The 25,684-nt window shown below is 38.6% G+C and overlaps 1 protein-coding gene across 1 annotated transcript in view; it reads left to right on the plus strand.

The window, feature by feature from the left end:
- Positions 1-25,684, plus strand: part of KREMEN1 (kringle containing transmembrane protein 1) — a 243,886-nt gene that overhangs the window by 13,487 nt on the left and 204,715 nt on the right. The gene's annotated exons all lie outside the window — the stretch shown is intronic.

Raw genomic sequence — 25,684 nt, forward strand, 5'->3', positions numbered from 1 at the left:
AAAATAATCCACCAAAAATAAAAATATAATGTACCCATCAATAAATATTATTATGAAAAAAACAAACAAACAATAAAAGTACACATATTTGGTATTGCCGTGTCCGGAATAACCTGACCTATCAAATTGTCCCACTAGTTAACCCCTTCAGTGAACACGGTAAAAAATAAAAATAAAAAACGAAGAAAAAACAATGCTTTATCATCATACTGCCAAACAAAAAATGGAATAACACGCGATCAAAAAGACGAATATAAATAAAAATGGTACTGCTGAAAACGTCATCTTGTCCCACAAAAAACAAGCAGCCATACAGCTCCATCATCCGAAAAATCAAAAAGTTATAGCTCTCAGAATAAAGGATTGCAAAAAATATTTTTTGTATAAAATAGCTTTTATTGTGTAAAAGCGCCAAAACATAGAAAAACTGTATAAATGTGGTACCGCTGTAAACGTACTGACCCGAAGAATAAAGCTGCCTTATCAATTTTACCACACGCGGAGCAGAATAAAAAAATGTAAAAAAACACAATTCCTGAATTGTTGGTTTTTGTTTATTCTGCCTCCCAAAAATTGGAATAGAAAGCGATCAAAAAATGTCACGTGCCTGAAAATGGCACCAATAAAAACGTCAACTCATCCCGCAAAAAACAAGCCATCACATGACTGTCGGCCAAAATATGGAAAAATTATAGCTCTCAAAATATGGCAATGCAAAAACTAGATTTTACAAAAAAAAGCATCTTTTAGTGTGTGACAGCTGTCAATCATAAAAACATGATATGATTCTGGTATCTCTGTAGTCGCACCGACCCGAAGAATAATGTCGTCTAATCACTTATACTTTACTAGGAACGGTGTAAAAAATAAACGCTAGGGCTGGGGTTGGGGTTGGTGTTGGGGTTGGGGTTGGGCTAGGGTTAGGGTTGTTTTTTTTTTTTTTCAAAAGTAAAAAAAAAAAAAAAAAAAAAAAAAAAAAAGATGACGATATGGCAACTAGTGTTGAGCGCAAGTGCTCGTTATTTGAGTTTGCATCGGGTGCTCGGGTATGCACTGAGTATCGTGGGTGCTCGAGTGACATGCTCGAGTCTCCGCTCCATATGCTTCGCGGCCAAAAAAACCTTGCGGGGATTGCCTGCCTTGCACGAGTGATCCCCGCATGTTTTTTTTGGGGGGGATAAGTTCCCTGAGGGGTCTAGTTTCCAAAATGGTGTCACTTGTTGGGGGTTCCCTCTGTTTAGGCACATCAGGGGCTCCCCAAATGCAACATGGCGTCCGCTAATTATTCAAGCAAATTTTACATTCAAAAAGTCAAATGGTGCTCCTTCCCTTCCGAACCCTGCCGTGCGTCCAAACAGTGGTTTTTCCCCACATATGGGGTATCTGCGTGCCCAGGGGAAATTGCACAATGAATTTTGGGGTCCATTTTTTCCTGTTACTCCTGCGAAAATAAAAAAAATTGGGTCTAAAGTAACATTTTTGTGAAAAAAGTTAAATGTTAATTTTTTTCTTCCACACTCCAAAAATTCCTGTGAAGCCCCTGAAGGGTTAATAAAGTTCTTGAAAGTGGTTTTGAGCACCTTGAGGGGTGCAGTTTTTAGAATGGTGTCACTTTTTGGTATTTTCTGTCATAAAGACCCCTCAAAGTGACTTCAAATATGATGTGGTCCCTAAAAAAATGGTTTTGTAAATTTTGTTGGAAAAATGAGAGATCGCTGGTCAACTTTTAACCCTCATAGCTCCCCAATAAAAAAAAATATTGGTTCCAAAATTGTGCTGATGTGAAGTAGACACGTGGGAAATGTTATTTATTAACTAATTTGTGTGACATATCTCTCTGATTTAAGGGCATAAAAATTCAAAGTTTGAAAATTGCAAAATTTTCCAAATTTTTGCCAAATTTCCATTTTTTTCACAAATAAACGCAAGTGATATCGAAGAAATTTTACCACTATCATGAAGTACAATATGTCACAAAAAAACAGTCTCAGAATCAGGGGGATCAGTTGAAGCATTCAAGAGTAATTACCTCATAAAGTGACAGTGGTCAGAATTGTAAAAATTGGCCTGGTCATTAACGTGCAAACCACCTTGGGTTGTAAAGGGGTTAATATTGAAAAAAATTGCCCAAGCTCTTCAATGGAATCCTGAAGTTAAACTAGTCAATGTACCAACAGTAATTGTTTTAAATAGATTTTCAGCAATTAGGTGTATCTAAACCTTATAAAAGATTCATAACTCATTTTTTTAGACCATTGAAGAACACTTGTTTGGCTATTTTTACAAGATGAAATGTTCATTGAAGTGAACCTTACTTTTTAGGATTCATAAAATGGGGGATCTCTTTGCACTGAGTCTCTATGGCAGTGCTCAGCTTATTAACCCAGTCAAAACCTGGTGAGTTTCAATTTTTTCTTTTTTTTTCCTTATCTTCTTTAAAGAGCTATAATATTTTTATTTTTCCATTGGCATAGCCATATGAGGGCTGGTTTTCTGTGTGACAAATTGTAGTTTTCAATAGCAACATTAACTTTACAATACAATGTACCAACTTTGCCACAGTTTTTTTATTTTGCTTTTATATGACGGTCATTGTGCGGAAAAAATGACCTGCCAATATGATTTCCAAGGTCAGTAAAATTATGGCAAAACCACACTTATAAGGCTTTTATATATGTATATTTCTCCCAGATAATTATTGCAATTACACATGTTTTGTTATATACATGATTATTTCCTCTGTGTGTATTGGAACAACAAAAACAAAACAGAGAAAAAAAAAGCAAGTTGGACATAACTTCACACAAAACCCCCAAAACCATAAACAAGTTTCTTACACCTCTCAACTAGAATTTTTAACCACTCTTCGTTTGCAAACTGCTCCAGGACTCTCATATTTGAAGGCAATTTTAAGATCTCTCCACAAGTGTTCAATGGGATTTAGATCCATACTCATTTCTGGCCACTTCAGAACTCTCCAGCACTTTGTTTTCATCCATTTCTGGATGCTTCTTGAAGTATATTTAAAGTCATTGTCCTGCTGAAAGACCCATGACCTAGGATGCAAACGCAGCTTTCTGACAACTAGGCACTATATTGCGAACCAAAATCCTTTGGTAATCTTCAGATTTCATGATGCCTTGCACACAGTCAAGATGCCCAGTTCCAGAGGCAGCAAAACAACTCCAAAACAGCATTGAACCTCCACCATATTTGACTGTAGGTACTGTGTTCTTTTCTTTGTAGGTCTCTTTCAGTTTTCGATAAACAGTAAAATAATGTGCATTAGCGAAAAGCTCTATCTTGGTCTCATCTGTCCACAAGATGCTTTCCCAGAAGGATTTTGGCTTACTTGAGTACATTTGGCAAACTACAGTCTAGCTTTTTTATATCTCTGTGTCAGCAGCGTGGTCCTCCTGGATCTTCTGTCATAGCATTTCATTTCATTCTAATGTCAACACTGATGCATCCTGAGACTGAAGGACAACTTGAATTTCTTTGGAACTTGATTGGGGCTGCTTATCCACCTTCTGGACTATTCTACGTTGCAACCTTTCATTAATTTTTCTTTGCAGTCCACGTAGATTAGCCACAGTGCCATGGGTTGTAAACTTCATAATTATGTTGCTTACCGTGTTGAAAGGAACACATCAGGATCTCTGAAGATGGGCTTGTGACCTTGAGATTGTTGATATTGTTTAACAATTTTAGTTCTCAAGCACTCAGACAGTTCTCTTCTCCACTTTCTGCCACAGGTGAGTTTTCTCTTCTCCTCTTTCTGCCAAAGGTGAGCATCATATGCTTGAAACAAAGTTGTTAACCCACAATTTTGGAAATGTGTCAACAATTTTGTCCGGACCATTTTTGGGAATACACACTAAGGAAATAAACAAGTGCATAATAAAACATGTGTAATTGCAATAATTTTCTGGGAGAAATATTTCATTTTTTGGAACAATTTCAATGGTGCCAACACTTTCAGCCATGACTATATACAGTTGAAACTAGACGTTTGCATACACTATATAAAAAGACACATATGCATGTTTTTCTCAACATCTGACATGAAATCAGAATAAACATTTCCCATTTTAGGTCAATTAGGATTAGCATAATTTTTAATATTTGCCAAATGACAGAATAATGAAAGAGAGAGAATGTTTTAAGCCATTTTTATTACTTACCCCAAAGTCAAAAGTTTACATACACTAAGATTACTATGCCTTTAAACAATTCTTGACTGCCCATATAATGATGTCATGTGTTTGGCAGCTTCTGATAGTTTTTTTTAGCAACATCTGAGTTAATTAGAGGCACACCTGTGGATATATTTTAATGCACACCTGAAACACACTGCTTCTTTGAGTAGCATCATGGGAAAGTCTAAATAAATCAGCCAAGATATAAGGAAGAGAATTGTGGACTTGCACAAGTCTGGCTCATCCTTGGGTACAATTTCAAGATGCCTGAAGGTGCCTCGTTCATCTGTACAAACAATTATATGCAAATACAAACAAGATGGGAATGTCCAGCCATCATACCGCTCAGGAAGGAGATGGGTTCTATGTCCCAGAGATGAACGTGCTTTGGTCTGACATGTGCATATCAACCCAAGGACAAAGTAGAGGCAGAAGCTATTTTCAGGAAGGCTGGACTTGCCAAAAAAGAAGGAATCAAAATTGCTGGACAAATCATCAACAATCTTAAATACACAGACAATACAACATTGATAGCAACAAGCATAGATGGAATGAAGGACTTATTACGGAGTGTTAAGATGGAAAGCTCAAATATGTGACCGCTGCTCAACACAAAGAAAGCAAAAATATTGATTTACTGCCAGGTACGACCAGGACACATTTGAGATGGACGGTTATGAACTGAAAGTTGTAAAGGGCTTCAACCCACTCGGATCGATGATATTTAAGGATGCAGCGACAACATCAGAAATAGGAGAATGGCTATGGGCAAATCAACAATGAAGTCAAAAAGACATGGCTCGTACATAGAATCAACACATTCAAAATGTGGTGCTGGAGAAGGATACAATCAATACCATGGATGGAAAGAAGAACAAACAAATCAATTTTGGAACAAATCAAGCCAGATATGTCACTCGAAGCAAGGATCACCAAGATATGACTTGCCTACTTTGAGCACCATACGAAGAGAGCAATCACTGGAGAAGGACATCATGGTCAGAAGAATAGAAGGAACAAGGCGAAGAGGAAGACCAGCAACCCGATAGTATCAAGCCATCAAGATTTTTAAAAATGAGATTCTCAAAGCACAATCGTTAACAATCCCGAAAAGTAGGAAGAATGGGAAGCATTTAAGGAAACCAGGATGGATGAACACAGAACTTAAACACATGCTAAAAAGAAAGAAAGAAATGTTTATTAAATGGAAAGAGGGAGGCATATCTAAAGAAGATTATAATGCAGTCTGCAGATCCTGCAGGGCACGTATCAGGTTAGCTAAAGCTGACAATGAATTAAGGCTTGCAAGAGATGTCAAAAGCAATAAAAAAGGATTTTGGGGGTATGTCAAAAGTAAAAGAAAAGTCAAAGATGCTATAGGATTTTTACAGGATGAAAATGGAGAAATGGTAAGAGAGGATGTTGAGAAGGCCGAACTTTTTAATTCCTATTTTGCATCTGTTTTCTCTCAGAAAGAAAATGTAACATCAACTGATCTTCACTGTCCTTTTAAAGGAATAGAGGAATCCAAGTTATCAGTAAACAGAAAGATTGTGAGGGAATATTTAGCTAACATAAATGAGTTCAAGTCTCCAGGTCCAGATGAATTACACCCCAGAGTACTGAAGGAGATCGTAGAAGAAATTTTAGAACCACTCTCCATAATCTTTGAAAATTCTTGGAGAACAGGAGAAGTCCCAGAAGACTGGAGAAGAGCAAATGTTGTTCCTATCTTCAAAAAGGGGAAGAAGGTGGACCCAGGGAACTATAGGCCGGTGAGTCTGACTTCTATACCAGGAAAGATCTTTGAACAAATTATTAAACAACATGTATGTAAGTACATGGATAAGAATGAAGTGATTAACCAGAGTCAGCATGGGTTTGTAACTAACAAGTCATGTCAGACTAACTTAATTTCCTTCTATGACAGAATCACTGACTGGGTGGATCAGGGAAATGCTGTAGATATAGTATATCTTGACTTCAGCAAAGCATTTGACAAAGTATCTCACATCATCCTTATTGAAAAAATGACCAAGTATGCAATGGACCAGGCAACTGTTAGGTGGATTCATAACTGGCTTAGTGATCGGACTCAAAGGGTGGTTGTAAATGGCTTCACATCCAGCTGGATGAATGTCTCAAGTGGGGTACCACAGGGCTCCGTCCTGGGACCTGTATTGTTCAACATCTTTATCAATGATTTAGATGAAGGAATTGAGGGTAAACTGATTAAATTTGCTGATGACACAAAGCTAGGAGGGATAGCTAATACTAGAGAAGAGAGAGAGAGGATTCAAAAAGACCTAAATAAACTGGAGCAGTGGGCAGCAACCAACAGAATGGTTTTTAACAGGGAAAAATGCAAAGTACTACATCTGGGCAATAAAAATGAAAAAAGCATATACAGAATGGGAGGAATAGAGCTAAGCAACAGTACATGTGAAAAAGACTTAGGTATACTAATAGATCATAGACTGAACATGAGTCAACAGTGTGATGCAGCAGCAAAAAAGGCAAATACAATTCTGGGATGTATTAACAGAAGCATACAGTCTAGATCACGTGAAGTCATTATCGGTCTTTACTCCTCTTTGGTCAGACCTCATCTGGAATACTGTGTACAGTTTTGGGCACCACATTTTAAAAAAGACATAGACAAACTGGAGCAAGTTCAGAGAAGAGCGACCAGAATGGTGACTGGTCTGCAAACCATGTCCTATGAGGAACGGTTGCAGGATTTGGGAATGTTTAGCTTGCAAAAAAGAAGACTGAGAGGAGACTTAATAGCTGTCTACAAATATGTCAAGGGCTGTCACATTGTAGAAGGATCATCTTTATTCTCATTTGCACAAGGAAAGACTAGAAGCAATGGGATGAAACTAAATGGGAGGAGACACAGATTAGATATTAGAAAAAACTTTTTGACAGTTAGGGTGATTAATGAGTGGAACAGGCTGCCACGAGAGGTGGTGAGTTCCCCTTCAATGGACGTCTTCAAACAGAGGCAGGACAGACATCTGTCTGAGATGATCTAGTGAATCCTGCTTTGAGCAGGGGGTTGGACCAGATGACCCAGGAGGTCCCTTCCAACTCTACCATTCTATGATTCTATGATTCTATGATAGCTGCAGAGAAGACCTATCTAGGTTTGCACAAGATCGATTTTCCTACAGAGCGTTCATCCATCAAGTCGCCATGGCTCGAGATTGAGCCAAAGGCCGCTGTATAATCTAATAATAATCTGAGAGCACCATAACATAGGAGCAGAGAGCCTGATTACTGTGATGTGTCACTCACTCGGGTGTGTTTTGCAGTTTCAATACAAAAAATTAAGCAATGCATTGCTGGAATTAGTGTCTCTGTCCCTACCTCATGATGCTGTGAAATTACCTAGCAAAACCCTGCTGCCAGATTCACTTTAATTTTTTGTGAAGTTGGTCGAGCAAAAACCAGCAATTCTTGAAAGGTTTTGGCCACATATTTTTTTTTACATTTGCAGAGCTTTATGAGGGCTTGTTTTTTGCATAACCAGCTGTAGGTTTTATTGGCACCAATTTTGGATACGTACAACTTTTTGATAACTTTTTATTACATTATTTTATTTTAATTTGTTTTTTGTGTGTCTGGTTAAACAAAAACAGTACTTCTGACATTGGACTTTTTTTTATTTTGGCTTTTACCATACGGGATAAATATTGATACCGTCATTCTGAATTTTACAATATCAAATATTTTTAAAGGATGTTAATTTTTTCTAGATTACAGGATTTTTTTACAGGGTAAATTGGGATTTTGGGGAGGGTGTTTTTACGTTTTTTTACACTTCAAACTTTTTTTTGTCAGACCTCCAATTACCATAGTAAACAATTGGCACCTTGTGATTGTGCTTATGCTGCTGAGGTGCCTGTGGACTGACAGAGGGAGAGCTCTCCCTCTGTCATACTCCTCATGTACCATTGTCAGTATTGATAGTGGCATATCAGGGATTAAACTGATCCTAGCATTTATAGCCAGAAGTCTATGTATATCAGTAGAGCTTCTGCAGCTGATTGAAGCTTACTGTCCAAATAACATGACGTACATTGCAAAGTGTTGTTGAATATGTGGCTTTATAGAAATAAAAATTATTATTTTTACATATCTGTCATAAAGCCCAAAGTGACATAGGCTTATGACAGATACAATATGTGCTACAAAAAAGGGCATGTATACTTTTAGAATTACATTAATGTACAAGTGCACAAGTACACTGTGGCCAATATACGAACATACAGTACAGACCAAAAGTTTGGACACACCTTCTCATTTAATGATATTTCTGCATTTTCATGACTATGAAAATTGTACATTCACACTGAAGGCATCAAAACTATGAATTAACACATGTGGAATTATATACTTAACAAAAAAGTGTGAAACAACTGAAAATATGTCTTATATTCTAGGTTCTTCAAAGTAGCCACCTTTTGCTTTGATGACTGCTTTGCACACTCTTGGCATTCTCTTGATGAGCTTCAAGAGGTAGTTACCGGTAATGGTTTTCACTTCACAGGTGTGCCCTGTCAGGTTTAATAAGTGGGATTTCTTGCCTTATAAATGGGGTTGGGACCATCAGTTGTGTTGTGCAGAAGTCTGGTGGATACACAGCTGATAGTCCTACTGAATAGACTGTTAGAATTTGTATTATGGCAAGAAAAAAGCAGCTAAGTAAAGAAAAACAAGTGGCCATCATTACTTTAAGAAATGAAGGTCAGTCACTCCAAAAAATTGGGAAAACTTTGAAAGTGTCCCCAAGTGCAGTTGCAAAAACCATCAATCGCTACAAAGAAACTGGCTCACATGAGGATCACCCCAGGAAAGGAAGACCAAGAGTTACCTCTGCTTCTGAGGATAAGTTTATCCAGGTCACCAGCCTCAGAAATCGCAGGTCAGATTAGAGACCAGGTTAATGCCACACAGAGTTCTAGCAGCAGACACATCTCTACAACAACTGTTAAGAGGAGACTTTGTGCAGCAGGCCTTCATGGTAAAATAGCTGCTAGGAAACCACTGCTAAGGACAGGCAACAAGCAGGAGAGACTTGTTTGGGCTAAAGAACACAAGGAATGGACATTAGACCAGTGGAAATCTGTGATTTGGTCTGATGAGTCCAAATTTGAGATCTTTGGTTCCAACCACCGTGTCTTTGTGCGACCCAGAAAAGGTGAACGGATGGACTCTACATGCCTGGTTCCCACCGTGAAGCATGGAGGAGGAGGTGTGATGGTGTGGGGTGCTTTGCTGGTGACACTGTTGGGGATTTATTCAAAATTGAAGGCATATTGAACCAGCATGGCAACCACAGGATTTTGCAGCGGCATGCTATTCCATCCGGTTTGCGTTTAGTTGGACCATCATTTATTTTTCAACAGGACAATGACCTCAAACACACCTCCAGGCTGTGTAAGGGCTATTTGACCAAGAACGAGAGTGATGGGGTGCTACGCCAGATGACCTGGCCTCCACAGTCACCAGACCTGAACACAATCGAGATGGCTTGGGGTGAGCTGGACCGCAGAGTGAAGGCAAAACGGCCAACAAGTGCTAAGCATCTATGGGAACTCCTTCAAGATTGTTGGAAGACCATTTCCGGTGACTACCTCTTGAAGCTCATCAAGAGAATGCCAAGAGTGTGCAAAGCAGTCATCAAAGCAAAAGGTGGCTACTTTGAAGAACCTAGAATATAAAACATATTTTCAGTTGTTTCACACTTTTTTGTTAAGTATATAATTCCACATGTGTTAATTCATAGTTTTGATGCCTTCAGTGTAAATGTACAATTTTCATAGTCATGAAAATACAGAAAATTCTTTAAATGAGAAGGTGTGCCCAAACTTTTGGTCTGTACTGTACATACACTATGCATCAGCACACTTAGATAAATGAATCTATGAACTCCACTATTTCTATAGCTCGTAATTAAAACCTTGTTTGGGAAAGATGGGTGGATAAGGAATGTCAGAATACTTAATTCTGCTCAATATTAAGTCATACAATTAATATTAATATAATAATGATAATTGATATGTTGATATTAATATTGAACAGAATTAATTTCAGCCTATTGGCTCGGCCCTCCACAACTGTCATGGTCTCTCGTGTGGCCCCTCTGTAAAATTAATTCCCCACCCCTGACATAGTATATAAATTGTCTCTTCAGAGAGGAAGAGTACTTGAAATCTAGTGCCACCTATTGGAAAAAGCAATCCTACAAGTTAGGATTGCTACTTCCAATAGGTGGCACTATAGTTCTAGTCCTCTTCCGCACTGAAGAGACAATATGCGTATTTAATTTCCCAGGAGCATGCAAGGCATTGAAGTCTCCTCATACAGGCATGCCCGACCTGGCTTGTCACTCTCCACAAGGAGAAACCTTACCCCCTTGGATATAGTATGTACATCATATAGCATTAAGGGGTTAAGGAGATATTAACTCTTTATTTTTGGAGTAAAACTTACATAACATAGGCTGCAACATAAAGCATAACCACTGAGCTGACATACTATAGATGCAACAGTGATGGTAGTCAAATAATTAAGAGCTATGAACATGGCCTGCAGACATGTATCAATATAGTACATGGTTAAGGTCTCATGAACATGGTTGTATAGAGACTTAAAGGGAACCTGGCACCAGGTTTTCCTCATATAAAGTACAGCCAGCATCTTTAAGCCCTCTTTTATTTCATACTAGTATCCTGTTTGTATGTCCCCAATTGCCTAAGCAAGGCATAAAATAGAGCTTTTATTATACCCCCATAAAGCGCGGTCTGGTCCAATGGGCGTCTCTAATCCTGATCTGGCACCTCCTCTCTTCTTGCGATGCTGTTGTCCTTCTGTGCTTTGTGTGGATGATGCTGTCACGGGTGTGTCAGAGGTGACAGACAGTCGCCCTGCAGTTGGTTGCAGGAGATCTCTACGTTTGGCATTACAGACATCTTCTTAGAGGCTGGCTCTAGGACCCAGTGGCTACCTCCCTCTGGCTAATTAACACCCTCCCTGGATGTATAAGTACCTGCTGTGTTTCAGAGGGAGGTGCAGGCGATATTCATTACTACAGGTGAAGGCTTTAGCAGGAGCAGTACTTTGTCCTCTCTGGAGCTTGAGGACGTGTGCGCATTTGTCTGGATTCATCTAAAGCTAAGCTATTTCCCCCTGTTTGTCCACCCTTGTTGTCTATAGTGTTTAGTGGAAATCGACTAGTGCTCATCTCCTCCCTTCTTTAGCCTTAGCCATATGTCAGGGAAAGACAGGGCGAGGCACGCGTGCGGCGATTGGTGAATAGCCAATACAGGGACGTTAGGGGAGACAGGGTGACACTAGATCAGCCTAGGAGATCTCCACTTTCCCCCTTTCCCTAGAGTCTGGGCTCCCTTTCCCTCTTCCCTTTATGTTGCACTAAGTCTTTCCCACATCTTGCGTGACAGATCCATCCTATGTCATCCACACAATGTCCTTTATTGTGCTCTTGCGCATGCACACTTCTCTCTGCCCTGCCGAGCACAGAGCAAAGTACTGTGGTGCGGATGCTTCGGGAAAGGCCAAAGAGCGACAATGACCTGTAGGTAAAGCCAGCACATGAACAATACAGTGCTTTGCTCTGCCATCGGCAGAGCAGAAAGAAGTGCACCTGTGCAGGAGCATGATGGGGCATACTGTGTCGATGGCATAAGATGCATCATCTGCACGAAGCAGGGAAGGAGGATGACGATCATGAGAAAAAAGGAGGTGCAGGATCAAGACCAGAAACGCCCATGGCCCTGGACCACACCGTATGCAAGTACAATTAAAGCTCTCTTTTGAGCCTTACATTGGGAATTGGGGATGTACATACAGCATACTAGTATTCTGTAAAAGAGGGCTTAAAGATGCGGGCCACACTTTATATGGGGAAAACCCGGTGACAGGTTCCCTTTAATGTGACACTAAATTTACACAAAGGCTTTTTTTTTCTAAATGGCCAGCCTCACCGGATGCTGTATTATGGACGTTTTCCCTTCTGAAAACATTGGTTTGAGGAGAGAATATCTTTTTGATATGAAGCCATGTGGAGGCACCATAGAGCTACACATGTAGTAGACCACCGCAGTGTAAATAGGTTGTGGTGTATTTTTATATATTCCAATTTGGACTGAACCCTTTATTGGTTAATTATATTTAGTCGTTTGTTCCTGTGAAACTTCCAGACGGTGTAAGGATGACTTGATCTCAGATTATTTTGCCGTCTCTGTAATTCGGTCCAACTTTCATAAGATGATGGTTAGATCAGAATCTTTACATAGGCCAATTATATGCCAGGCTCTAAGTTTATTCAGATATCACATTTTAATGAGTATTTCCTGGCCTCATTATTTTCTGGGAAACTGGTGTTTCTAAAAATACGTGCCTAAAAATAGTTCATTGCCGCTGTTCTTCCTCAGAAGTCTTTTTTTGTGCTATTTAATGTTCGTCATTTCTGTTATTTTTATGCCAGCTAGTAAGAGGCATTATACGTGAACCTTGTCATTCGACTTATTGCATATAGCCCACCAGAGAATATAGTTACACAAGAAATAAGAGTTGTGATCTCAAACAGACTTGATGCATCTTGAGGACATTAATACTCATTCTATCTGAAGATTTTGTCTCCGGGGTCTACTGGATATTCGAAGACTAGAAATGATTGTCTCACACAAAAATGTTGGTTACCAGGCTGTTTGTGTTACTTTTTAAACACACAGGGGCTGATTTAAGCTAAATCCATCAGGATTGTGGTTTAAATGGTGGCAAAAAAAACTTTTACATGCCTTGCATCACATCTATTATGTCCTTAAGATGTTTTCGGACACACTTAACATGGGAGAGCATTCTATCAGAAGACAGGCATGCAATGCACCAAAACTTGGCATACATCTTTGAGACAAAGTAATCCAACTAAGGGTAAGTTCTCATAATGTTTTTTTTTTAGGTGGGTTTGGAGCGGGTCCATTCTGAAACCCGCCTGTACTTTCCAATACAAGTCAATAGGAAACCTCAGGAGACGCTCGGGCATCTTTTGTCCAGGCGTTTGTCACTGTTTTTGCTTCAAAAAACATTAACAGTTTCTTCATTGTTGAATAGTGTAAGGCCGGGGTCACACATCCGTCTATTCTATCACATGAGAGAATTGGGCCGATTATGCTAATGACACTTTTCTCAAACTCTTTCAATCTTTCAGAGTTTTATCTGAGTGTGATCCGATTCTCTCGAATTAGACAATCGCATCGCACGTGCGGAAAAGACGGGTAACTTATTTTCTCCATTGTCTCTGTCCATGGATGTCGGACTACACTTCGATTAGTGCAGTCTGCTGTTTTAAACGCACCCACAGACTTGAATGGGTTCGTGTGATCTGATTACTGGATGCACTCGCGGCACGCTGCGATTGTTTTCTCATTCCGAGTGGGCATGAGAAAAAAATCGCTGAACTGCATTGCCCTATAGTAAAACATCAGATAGCACTTGGCCGCCTTATATGCTCGTGTGAGCGAGCCATAAGATAACCATCTAGAAAATGCTAATACAAAAGACACTGGAAAAGCTAAAAAATAATGCAGGCGGACATCTAAAAACTGCTAACAACTGCCAATACTTCAGGTTTACAAATCACCATAAAAAGGAGAGTTTCCAGAAGTGTCGTCCTCTTAAAAAACAGATGGTTTTGGTTGACTGAAAAAGACGTTATGTGCCCATACCCAAATAGATGGTGTAAAGTTCGAGTCTAGCCTAGTCAGTCCAAATTTATCAAACAGCACGAGACACTTTGCAAAATTCCTCTCGTATGCATACTGGACTCCGAGAAGTATATATCTCATCCAGGAAACACTGGGTGAGTTATAACAAGTATAGAAATGTCGGACTCGGATATCCCTAGCTAAGGGCTTTGGTAATTACTGTTTTGTGGATTTTTAGGGAATAATAGGCAGAGACCTGTCATTCCTTCCTGGCCTGGTTTTATTTGTAGCAATAATTCAGTCTACATTTTGGGCTCATTAATTAATGGGATTACAAAGATGTGCATATTAATTGGAGGAAAATTGTCTGAAAAGGCAAAAGGTTCTAGAGACCCTGTTAGGGAATATGCACACAACATTTTTTTCAGGCGGGTAAAGCCGCTAGGTATTTTAATAGAAAAAAACTTCACAAAATGCCTGCTCTTTTTGGTTGATTCCTGAGCGCTCCTTTTTGAAGTTTTTAACCACTAGCAGTTTTTAGCTTTTTTCCTACATTTTTCGGCATGTTTTAAAAATATCAGTTTCCACACTTTTTTTAAACTTCATTCAAAAGTGAAGAAACCACTAGTGGTTTTTCAAGCAAAAATGCTGGGAAAGTGTCTTCAGAGCAGAAAATGCTTGAAGAATGATCTGCTTTGCGTCTTTGGAAACCTGAAGCAGTTAAAAGACACTCCAAAGATTGCACATATCAACAGCAAGTCGTTATTACATAGAAATGCGTTCATGCGCTCATTCTTTTGAGAATTTTCTGGGCACTTTGTCGGCGGGTTTCTGAGTGGACCTGCCTAAAAAGACATTGAATGCACATACCCTTATTGCAGACTACTAGTCTCCAGTTTCTGATATTGGTATGAGATGGTTGGTAGTAAGGTAGTGGAAGGAAATAGGTTGCTTTCCTGCACTGCCGTTGACATCCAACCAAGGATAGCGGAGGATAAATGAGATAAAAACTGTTTATTCCGTGGTATGGATCTTCTTTCCTGAAGACGAGGTTGGAGTACCTCGAAACGTGTAGATCCATACCACAGAATAAACAATTGGTTTATCTCATTGATTCTTCATTACCCTTTGTTGGATGTCAACAGCAGTGTAGGAAAGCTGCCTATCTCCTTCCACTATCCTTATGGTTCATTAACCCGTGGTTTGCAGCAGCTGTTCAGGCGTTTTCATTGTTGCAATTGCAACAAAACAAGATGAGCAAAGACGCCCTCTTTTTTCATCTTTTATCAAATATATCACCTTATTTGTGCTATTTGCTCCCTAATTTCTTCACTATAGTTGATATTAAGCCATCTGTATACTCAGAGAAACTTATGTCTAGTTAGGGCTCAGCTGAACAGGGGTTCATTTGTGATTTATACTTGGAATTAAAATCTTTACATTTATTTTGTACATAACTAGTAAAGAACAGGAGCAGCCATGTTTGAACCGTACTTCTGTGTCACTATCTCTAGCTAGATTGATCCAATTTTTTCTACACAGCCAAAGCCTTGCTGAGAGCCCCATTAATCCCAAGGTCAGGATTCTAAACCAATAGTGAACTTTCCTTGATGGAAAAAAGAGAGAGAAGAGCGCTTTCTTAGCGTAGTAAGTTAAAACTATAAGACCAATACTAGCAATTATTCTCACCTGGAAAAGTTGTGCTATAGGCATAACTCCACTTGTACTGGTGGATTCCAGTGGCTGAAGCCAACCTGATTTACTGTGAAAATATCCTGCATGGGGAGTTCCAGCTGAAAGAAGTGAAACAAACCAGATAAAGGCCACTCCCATTGATATAAAAAGGTAAATGGATCCAATAAGTGCAGATATAACAAAAGTATTATTTAAAAAATGTTTATTAAAAAAACACTATGCGTTACGAATGCATCCAGCCTTCCTCAGGTGTGATTTTTTTGATAATTAATATATTGGAAAGAAGAAAAAAGAGAGAAAAGAATGAAATCCTATAAAAAAAAATGCCTAGAAATTTTTTTTTTAAATATTGCTGCATTTGTATAATTTAATGTGGAATGTTTCTGCATTGATATTTGACCAATCATGGCAAAATACTTAGATGTAACCTTCTAGTGTAACTGTGATAGTGATGGATGTCTGAATGATTAATATATATACATTTCTGAAAGGGACAGAAGACAAAGTACTATGCATGTCACTGTTACCTGTGAGTAGAAATATAATACAGATATAATACCAAAGAGAAACTTAACATTATCAATAGGCAACCATCATTCATCTTTCCATCTCTTACCTTTATACTTATTGTAGAAGTGGCTCTGGTTCCTTATGTAGAGACACTTCTACGTACTTGACCTGTTTTTAAACCTATCTGTCGGGATAAAGGATATGTATAGAGCAGTCTTACTTTCATTTGAACTTTTGCCAATCTCATAAGTAGTGCTTCTAAAAAATAATACAAAAAGACCTTGATGTATGAGCTCCGAGCAAAACATCTCCTTCCTTCATCTTGTCCTTAGCTGTAAAAGTATTGAAGAAGAAATTGATCATTCTGTTGTAGGTCACCTGAAGCTGGAGAATAAAGTTAACTAACTGAGACATGGCTGCTCACTTTGCTAATTATTCTATACTATATAATATGTTAAGCGTTCACCAAAGGCCAAATCATAGGATCCAATTTTGGCTGTAATGATGAAGCTTAGTGGAAAGCTGTCTTAAATTTTGGCTCCAATGCTATACGCCCAATTCATTAAAACTGGTGCTTTGCATGCCAGTCTTAAAGAAGCACTCCCATCAAAGTTTTTATTCTCTTAATATATTGCAATCATCATATTATATAGCACTATGTACTTACTATTGCTCATTTTGCCATTCTACGTAGTTAATACTTCTCTTTTCTCTGCTCTATGTAGAAACAGGTAGTCTTTTTTTCCCTGCAGAATTCATTCCCTTCTTCAACTCCTGGCCCAGCTGCTCTCATCCTCTCTGCCAGGGACTTTTGCAGTGACTCTTGACTCATACAGGGAAAAGAGACTTCCTGTTTCTACATAGAGTTTAGAAGGATTCAGCTAGTCCGATTTTAATCATGTGATGTCATAGACCTAATGGAAAAGAGAAGAATTAGCTGGGAAAAAGGGCAAAATGAGTAATTGTAATTACACAGTGCTATATAATATGATGATTGCAATATATTAAAAGGATAAAAATTTTGATGGGAGTGTTTCTTTATTGAAGTGGCTCACTGAAGTACAATGGAGTACATTTTGTCAGGGGGCATAGTCACGCCCTGTCAAGCTTATGCTACACTTATACTGGCATAGCCGGCCAAGACTGGCATGTAAATGCCAAATGTCACTATAATTTTGCTCAACTTTGGATATGGGGAGATAAACAAGTGATGACTTTGGTTGGACACACCAGTTATGTCCATGGAGGCATTCATATGTCAATGGAGATTGTATTTGTGCTTGTTTGGATGTCTATTTTTTTTTTATTTAATATGACATGAATGTAAATGTTAAAGTGGTTGTCCTAAGTGGACATCATTTTCTTGAACTGAAGCCACCCTAGTAATCTGCTGATTTTTGCCAGTTAAGCCTCTAACTCCAATGGCCAGTATTTTTCACGTAAAAACATTGCAAAAACAACCAAAAAGATAATTCAAAAGACGCTTCAGTAAAAAAAAACACTGGCATTTCCTGAAGCGTCTTCAACTTGAAAAATTTGACAGTCTAAAAGATGTCTGCACATACCCTTAGAATCATAGAATGTTAGAGTTGGGAGGGACCTCCGGGGTCATCGTGTCCAACCCCCTGTTCAATGCAGGATTCACTAAACCATCTCAGACACATGTCTGTTCAGCCTCTGTTTGAAGACTTCCATTGAAGGAGAACTCACCACTAGTGTTGAGCAAATTTGTTCGGCATTTTAAATTCGTGTTCGGGTTTCTGGCTTGTTCGTGCAAAGAAATCGGCTCCATCCACGAACATCCCTGATTTGCCACGTTGTCATGCAGATAACATCTGCGTGGAAAATCAGGGATGTTCATGGGCGGAGACGATTTTTTTTGCGTGAAAAAGCCGAAACCCTGAACCCGAACACTAATTTGAAATGCCAAACAAATTCACTCAACACTACTCACCACCTCTCGTAGTAGCCTGTTCCACTCATTGATCACCCTCACTGTCAAAGTTTTTTTCTACTATGTAATCTGTATCTTCTCCCTTTCAGTTTCATTTCATTGCTTCTCGTGTGGACATCCTTTTGCAAATGAGAATAAGGATGGTCCCCCAACACTGTGACATCCCTTCAGATATTTGTAGACCGCTATTAAGTCTCCTCTCATTCTTCTTTTTTGCAAGCTAAACATTCCCAGATCCGTTAACCATTCCTCATAGGACATAGTTTGCAGTCCACTCACCATCCTGGTTGCTCTTCTCTGAACTTGCTCTAGTTTTTAGATGTCTTTTTAAAAATGTGACACCCAGAACTGGACACAGTATTCCAGTTGAGGTCTGACCAAAGAGGAGAGGGGGATAATTACTTCACGTGATCTACACGCTATGCTTCTCTTAATACATGCCAGAACAGTTTTTTTCCTTTTTTGCTGCTGCATCACGCTGTTGACTCATATGTAGTCTGTGATCAGTTAATATATCCAAGTCTTTTTCACACGTGCTTTGCTTAGTTCTATTCCTCCCATTCTGTAGATGTAATTTTCGTTTTTCTTGCCCAGATGTAGAATCTTGCATTTCTCTCTGTTAAATACCATTCTATTAGTTGCTGCCCATTGTTCAAGCTTATCTAGATCTTTCTGAATCCTTTCTCTATCTTCTCTAGTGTTAGCTATCCCTCCCAGCTTTGCATCATCTGCAAATTTGATTAGTTTTCCTTCAGTTCCCTTTTCTAGATCATTTATAAAAATATTGAACAACACTGGGGCCAAGAAAGAGCCATGTCGTACCCCACTTGAAACACTCTTCTAATTGGATGTGCAACTATTTATTACCACTCTTTGAGTACGATTACTGAGCCAGTTATGAATCCACCTAACCCTAAACTTGTCAATCCCATGCTTGGTCATTTTTTCAATGAGGATAGTATGAGATACTTTATCTTTATACCTTTCTTGCCTGTGCTTGGCCATTTTACAGGATAGGTCATGTGCTCTTGAGGACAGAGATTTCCACTCTACCTCCATCTTACATTTGTCATGTCATTTATGTTTTTGTCTCTACTAATATAATTGTAATATGTGTACTCATAAACTTTTATAAGGTATCAAATAATATCACCTAGTCGTGCCATGACTGGCATGAACATCTGCTACACACCCTGTGCTTGTGCCAAGTGAATTATGTAAGATTTATTTTTGTGGCTGGTATCCATGTAGGATATAGAATGCATGCATGACTATAAATTAAACTTCACGACTATGGACACTCCCACACAAAAGACAATGGATGTTCTTGTTTCAGCTGTGCTACCCTGGAAATGCACACATTCCTTTGTTCCGTGCCCAGATCTATAATTAATTTCAACCACTCTGCATTTCAGGAGAGATAAAATAAACGGAAATGGAGATAATTGGTGGCTTTGTTTTGATGGGAAGTTGACACAAGTGGAAATATGTATGCAAACTCACCTGTTCAGTTCTACACAGTTTGGGTCATTTGACACCAGCTGGAGCGATAGTATGATGTAGGTTAATGTAATACTTTTTACAAGACCTTTTATATTGAATCCAGAACACTTTTATCTCAAAAATACAAATAAAAAAATATATGTACATGATTGTCATGTATTGTACTGATTCCAGCGTATGTAAAACATACAGAACATAAAAAACCCCGGTTAGAAATCAAAAGATAGTAGCCTGTAGGTAAAATCACAAATTAGTAATTTACAATGTAATGACTGATTCTTTACGAAAGTAATGTGCATGTAAAGTAATAATGTATACAGTCTGTATACTGATAGATGACATCTTCAGTCATGATTCCTGAGATTACAGCTAAGATCCTAAAGGAAAGCATGTACAGGATATACAATATATAATATAATATATGAATTGATTTTGTTTGATTTTGTCTCTGGCCGCAAATAGGGAATAAAATGTGATGGTGCCATTTTGTTATTTGCCTCGATTGGTGGCCGGCCACTACACCAATTCTGTGTCCCCTTCATTCTCAAGATCATCAGGGGTCTCCTCTGATTATAACTATAGCTTATTTTTAGTGGGGCAAGACTATATTGGGATAGATGTGACTTTTTGATTGCATGTTAGTCTTTTCTGTGGAATTGCTGTGACCCAAAAAATTTAATTTTGGCGTTCTTGAATTTTTCCGTTTACGATGTTTACCGATCAAGTTAATTGTTTTTATATTTTGATAGATTGGACTTTTCTGAATGCGGCAATACCACAAATGTGCATTTTTCTTACATCTTTATTTTTTCAATATGGGAAAAGGGGGATGATTTGAACATTTATTTATTTTTTTCATATATTTTAAAACTTTTTTTACTTTTTACTGTTATTGTTAGCCCCCTTAGGGGACTTGAAGATGCGATCATCCAATCGTTTGTGCTATATACAGCGATGTCACAGCGTCGCTGCATATAGCAGAAATCACAGTCTCCTTTGAAGTCTGGCCACAGGCAGGGTTTCAAAGGAGCTCCATAATAACAGGCAAAGGGGTCATCAGCTGACCCCCCAGCTGTCATCACAACCCATCAGTGACCCGCAATCATGTCACGGACACACCAATGGTCAGAGAAAATGACACACATGCATGCCGGCGTGTGTTGAATGTCAGAGATTGACAGCGGCATTTAACAAGTTAACAAGATGCTCGCGCTCCAGGGCGGGACTGTAGGCAGACCTGCCCACAGTTTTGCCTCGAAGCACGAGAATCTCATTAACTCAAAACTGCAAACACTGAGTACACAAGAACCACAAGATGGATTTCTTCACCTCAGGTATCATTTTAATCAGTGCAACAGCCTCGACATGACAATTCCTGAAGTTTACCTGAATTCAGGTCTCACGGGTCAGTACAGCTCTATTATCCTTTACCCACTCCACATTCTTGTCTTATCATATTTATATACTTTGCTATTTATTAATCGTTTTATATTATGAGTTTATTTACTAGCTCTTTGCACCTTATGTTATACTCATACGATTAATTGTGGTATAGTTCTTCTACACTTTTGCAGTATGTGATTTAATTTTTGGTGGATATTCTGACATGTACTATAGCTGTCTACCCCGGTGACCTTTTCTTTGTTGCTCCCTTTCCCTCATTATATTTATGTATCCTTCATCGTTTTTAATATATTAATAATAATAAAAATTAGATTTTTTATATTACCAGCTTGCGTGTCATATTATAGGTTGCTACTGTTTATGCAGACACATGGGCACTCTTATTTGTTGTGCGATTTAGTTTTTTGATTGTTGAATGGAGGACTATGTGGTGCCCATAATACTGTATGGAGGACTATGTGGTGCCCATAATACTGTATGGAGGACTATGTAGTGCACATAATACTGTATGAAGGACTATGTAGTGCCCATAATAATGTATGGAGAACTATACTGTCCAGTCTAAAATGAAAACTTTTGTAGAATTTACAATAGATATCACTCATGTAATGTAAGAAGTAAGTGAAATCTTTGGCATTGTACTATACCTACAGTTGAAACCAGAAGTTTACATTCACTATATAAAAAGACACATGTGCATGTTTTTCTCAATATCTGACTTGAAATCAGAATAAACCTTTCCCGTTTTAGGTCAATTAGGATTACCATAATTTTTAATATTTGCCAAATGCCAGAATAATGAGAGAGAGAATGTTTTAAGGCATTTTTATTACTTACTGCAAAGTCAAAAGTTTACATACATTTCATTATTATTTGGTACCATTGTCCTTAAACTGAACGACTTGGGTCAAACGTTCGGGATATCCTTCCACAAGCTTTTCACACTAGTTGGTCGGAATTTGGCCCCATTCCTCCTGACAAACTGGTGTAACTGATCCCGGTTTGTAGGTTGCCTTGCTCGCACCTGCCTTTTCAGCTTTGCCCATAAATTTTCAATAGGATTGAGATCAGGGCTTTGTGATGGCCACTCCAAAACATTGACTTTGTTATCTTTAAGCCACTTTGTTACCATTTTGGCAGTATGCTTTGGGTCATTGTCCATTTGGACCCATTTTCGCCCAAGCTTTAACTTCCTGGCGGATGTCTTGAGATTTTGCTCTAGTAGTGCCACATAATCTTCTTTTCTCATGATGCTGTCTATTTTGTAAAGTGCACCAGTCCCTCCTGCAGCAAAACAATCCTACAATATGATGCTGCCACCCCCGTGTTTCACAGTTGGGATGGTGTTCTTAGGCTTCCAAGCTTCTCCATTTTTCCTCCAAACGTAACGATGGTCATAATGCCCAAAAAGTTAAATTTTAGTTTCGTCAAGTCCACAATTCTCTTCTTGATATCGTGGCTGATTTCTTTAGACTTTCCCATCATGCTACACAAAGAAGCAGTGTGTTTCAGGTGTGCATTAAAATACATCCACAGGTGTGTTTCTAATTAACTCAGATGTAAAAAAAAACAGAACAGAAAAAAATCAGAAAATTCCAAACACATGACATCATCATATAGGCATTCCAGAATTGTTTAAAGGCATAGTAATCTTAGTGTATGTAAACTTTTGACTTTGCAGTAAGTAATAAAAATGCCTTAAAACATTCTCTCTCTCTCATTATTCTGGCATTTGGCAAATATTAAAAATTATGGTAATCCTAATTGACCTAAAAAGGGAAAGATTTATTCTGATTTCAACTCCGATATTGAGAAAAACATGCATATGTGTCTTTTTATATAGTGTATGAAAACTTCTGGTTTCAACTGTATATTTCTCTGCGGTATCTGTGCATCATGAATCATGGTATGTATTAAAGGGGCCCACTGAGACTCTTTCGACCGGGGCCCACGAAAACCTAGAGCCGGCCCTGATAGTAAGCCATGAAATCCTTACCACAATCCCTTGAATGTAATGTAATAACCAGTAGGAAGAAATATTATTATTATTATTATAATTAGATTTTTTAATATGTCAATGTGCCATCTTGTATTCAGGACATCAGGGGAAAATGAGGCACATATGGTACTGTATGTCCGTGCTTTTCTCTTTGTGTTAGCATTGCTCAGTTGAAAATCATACCTTATACATTATGTGTACAGTATATGTTATCTCATAAATGCTAAATGATATAAATTGGGAAAATAAAATGCATGTTCATTTTTAGGCTTTACAGGGACTGCAGCATTACATGGTTTGCCAACCATTTAATTTTTCTTCGTTCAGAAAAAAACAGCGGTAAGGCAAGTCTTGACACATGAATACCGCAACCACTAACACATAAATAATAGGTTTAATCAAGTGTAATTGAAAAATAATTTTGTCCTCACTAAATCCAGGACAACCCCACCCCAAATTATGTTCTTGTAAAGACAAGGCAAATGCATCACCAAAAACAAAATACGATGTGGAACGTATACCTACAGGAAGATATTCATTATTATCTTAACTTGTATCATATTTTTATATAAGCCAATTATGAGTCTCACATCTATGTGATCAACTTTCACTTGGATTTGGCAAATGCAATCATTTTCAGTGGTTCCTTGTTGATGCTGGATAGCCTTTCAGCCATAATGATGAGACTCACAGATGAAAGAGTAACTTTCACATCTTCATGCCTCAGTCAAGTTTAGGATAACCTAAAAAAATGGACACATGTGTCACCAATGTTAAAATGATACTTAAAAAAATATTTTCATGTAATAGTGTTATGACATATCTAATTTGGTAATTTTACCAAATTACTAGGTAATTTTATTGGGAAAATCTGTACAAAAAACTTGAGTACCTGCAAGAGAAATTAACATGCTGCGGACTTCAAACACGCCCCGTATGTCAGTTTGCGGTGCGTAAAAAAAGCACAGTGGGCATGAGATTTCTATAAATCCCATCCATCCACCATTTTTTTTTAACCACTAAATAAAAAAAAGAAAACTATGTTTGGTATAGCCATAATCATAGCAAAAAGAAACAAAATATATGGCAGAATTACACTATTTTTTTCCTTGAATTTCAGCACATTATACGGTGTGCTCAATTATTAGGCAATTTGTATTTTTGATGATTAATTTTATTAATGAACAACTAAAGTGCAGTCAGTCAGTCCAAAAGGCTAATATCCCTGAAACCTGAATATTTAAGAAAGTAGCAGTTAGGTTTTGTTTTCCTTCACCGTAAATCTCCCATTTAAGAAGGGCCCACAAGATCTCAATAGGGTTTAGGTGAGGGAGGGGCCATGTCATTATTCTTTCATCTTTAAAGCTATGTGCGTACTATCAGGATTTGAAGCAGAAATTTCCTGAGCGTTTCTACATCTCCTTGGCAGGAAAAACACCACGTTTTTGATGCGTTTTTTGAAGCGTTTTTGTACATCAATGAATGCTTTTTGGAGCTAAATAAGGTTATTTGGTGGGACATTGCTTAAACCCTTGGATTACCGTCAGAACTGGGGTGAGTATATAATTTAAATGATTAAAGAATGTGTCTGTTGTATTTCAAATAAAGTGTTTACTCTGTGTCCGTGTGTTTACTTAACTCTTTACTTTACTTTAATTAGGTTTGTTCATGAAAAGGTCTGATTGACACCTTTTCATAACCAAACAAAAGAGCTGGGTGTCAGCTGATCCCATTCACCCAATCTTGATTAGCATTTCTATTCACGTAATTTATACGGCAGCTGTGAGCTGGTATTTTTAGCCTAGTAAGGTGCCATTTTCAAACATGGTCCCTGGCAATTATTAACAGCTCACAGCTGTTTAATTAGCCGCTATGTCCCCCGCGATCAGCACTCAGCAGCGCTTTGGATGCAGCATATTTTTGTTGCGTCCAAAACACGGTGTTCTAATGCCGCACTTTTGTTGTCGGTACATGTGAATCCACCGCATATAATGGCACTTCAATCGGTCAAAATCTGCAGTGCTAGACTAGTGTGTCCGCTACAGAAATTGACATGCTGTGGGTGAGTTTAGGTATGTGGCCACGGTCAGGAGCCGCTGCAGGTTTGATGCTGTGTGTTTATACAGTGTCAACCTGCAGCGTCCAGATGTTACAGCATAGTGGATGGGATCTCTAGAATTCCCATGTCCACGATGCATGCATCTGAGGCTGCGGATCACCCATGGACACTGACATGCGGCGCGTCTTTCAGGACCGCAGCATGTCAAATTCTCTTGCAGAGTCGCTAGTGTCCGCAACAGAAATTTGACCACTAGAAAGTATTGAATGCGGTAAATCCGCATGGTCTAGTGAACACATGTGGATTTACCTGTGTTCAATAGAATGCAATGTTTTGGACGCAGCAAAAAACATGCGTCCAAAGCGCTGCTACGTCCGGATCGTGGGCACAGAGCCTAAAATTTTTTAAAAAATGGTGTGGGCTCCCATGTCATTTTTATAACCATCAGAGGGAGAGCCAACTGCTGGGGTCTGATATTAGTAGCCGCGTAAGTGGCCATTAGCCAACAATGTTCCCTGGCTATTAATATCAGCCCACAGCTGTTTGTTTAGCCTTTACTGGCTAGATTACAGGAGGATCCCAGAAAAAAATTGACGTGGGGTCCCCCTATAAAACCTAACCAGCAAA

Source organism: Phyllobates terribilis, unplaced genomic scaffold, assembly GCF_046119375.1.
Source record: "Phyllobates terribilis strain yellow unplaced genomic scaffold, ASM4611937v1 Scaffold_1__5_contigs__length_1240528914, whole genome shotgun sequence".
In the NCBI taxonomy this organism is placed as follows: domain Eukaryota; kingdom Metazoa; phylum Chordata; class Amphibia; order Anura; family Dendrobatidae; genus Phyllobates; species Phyllobates terribilis.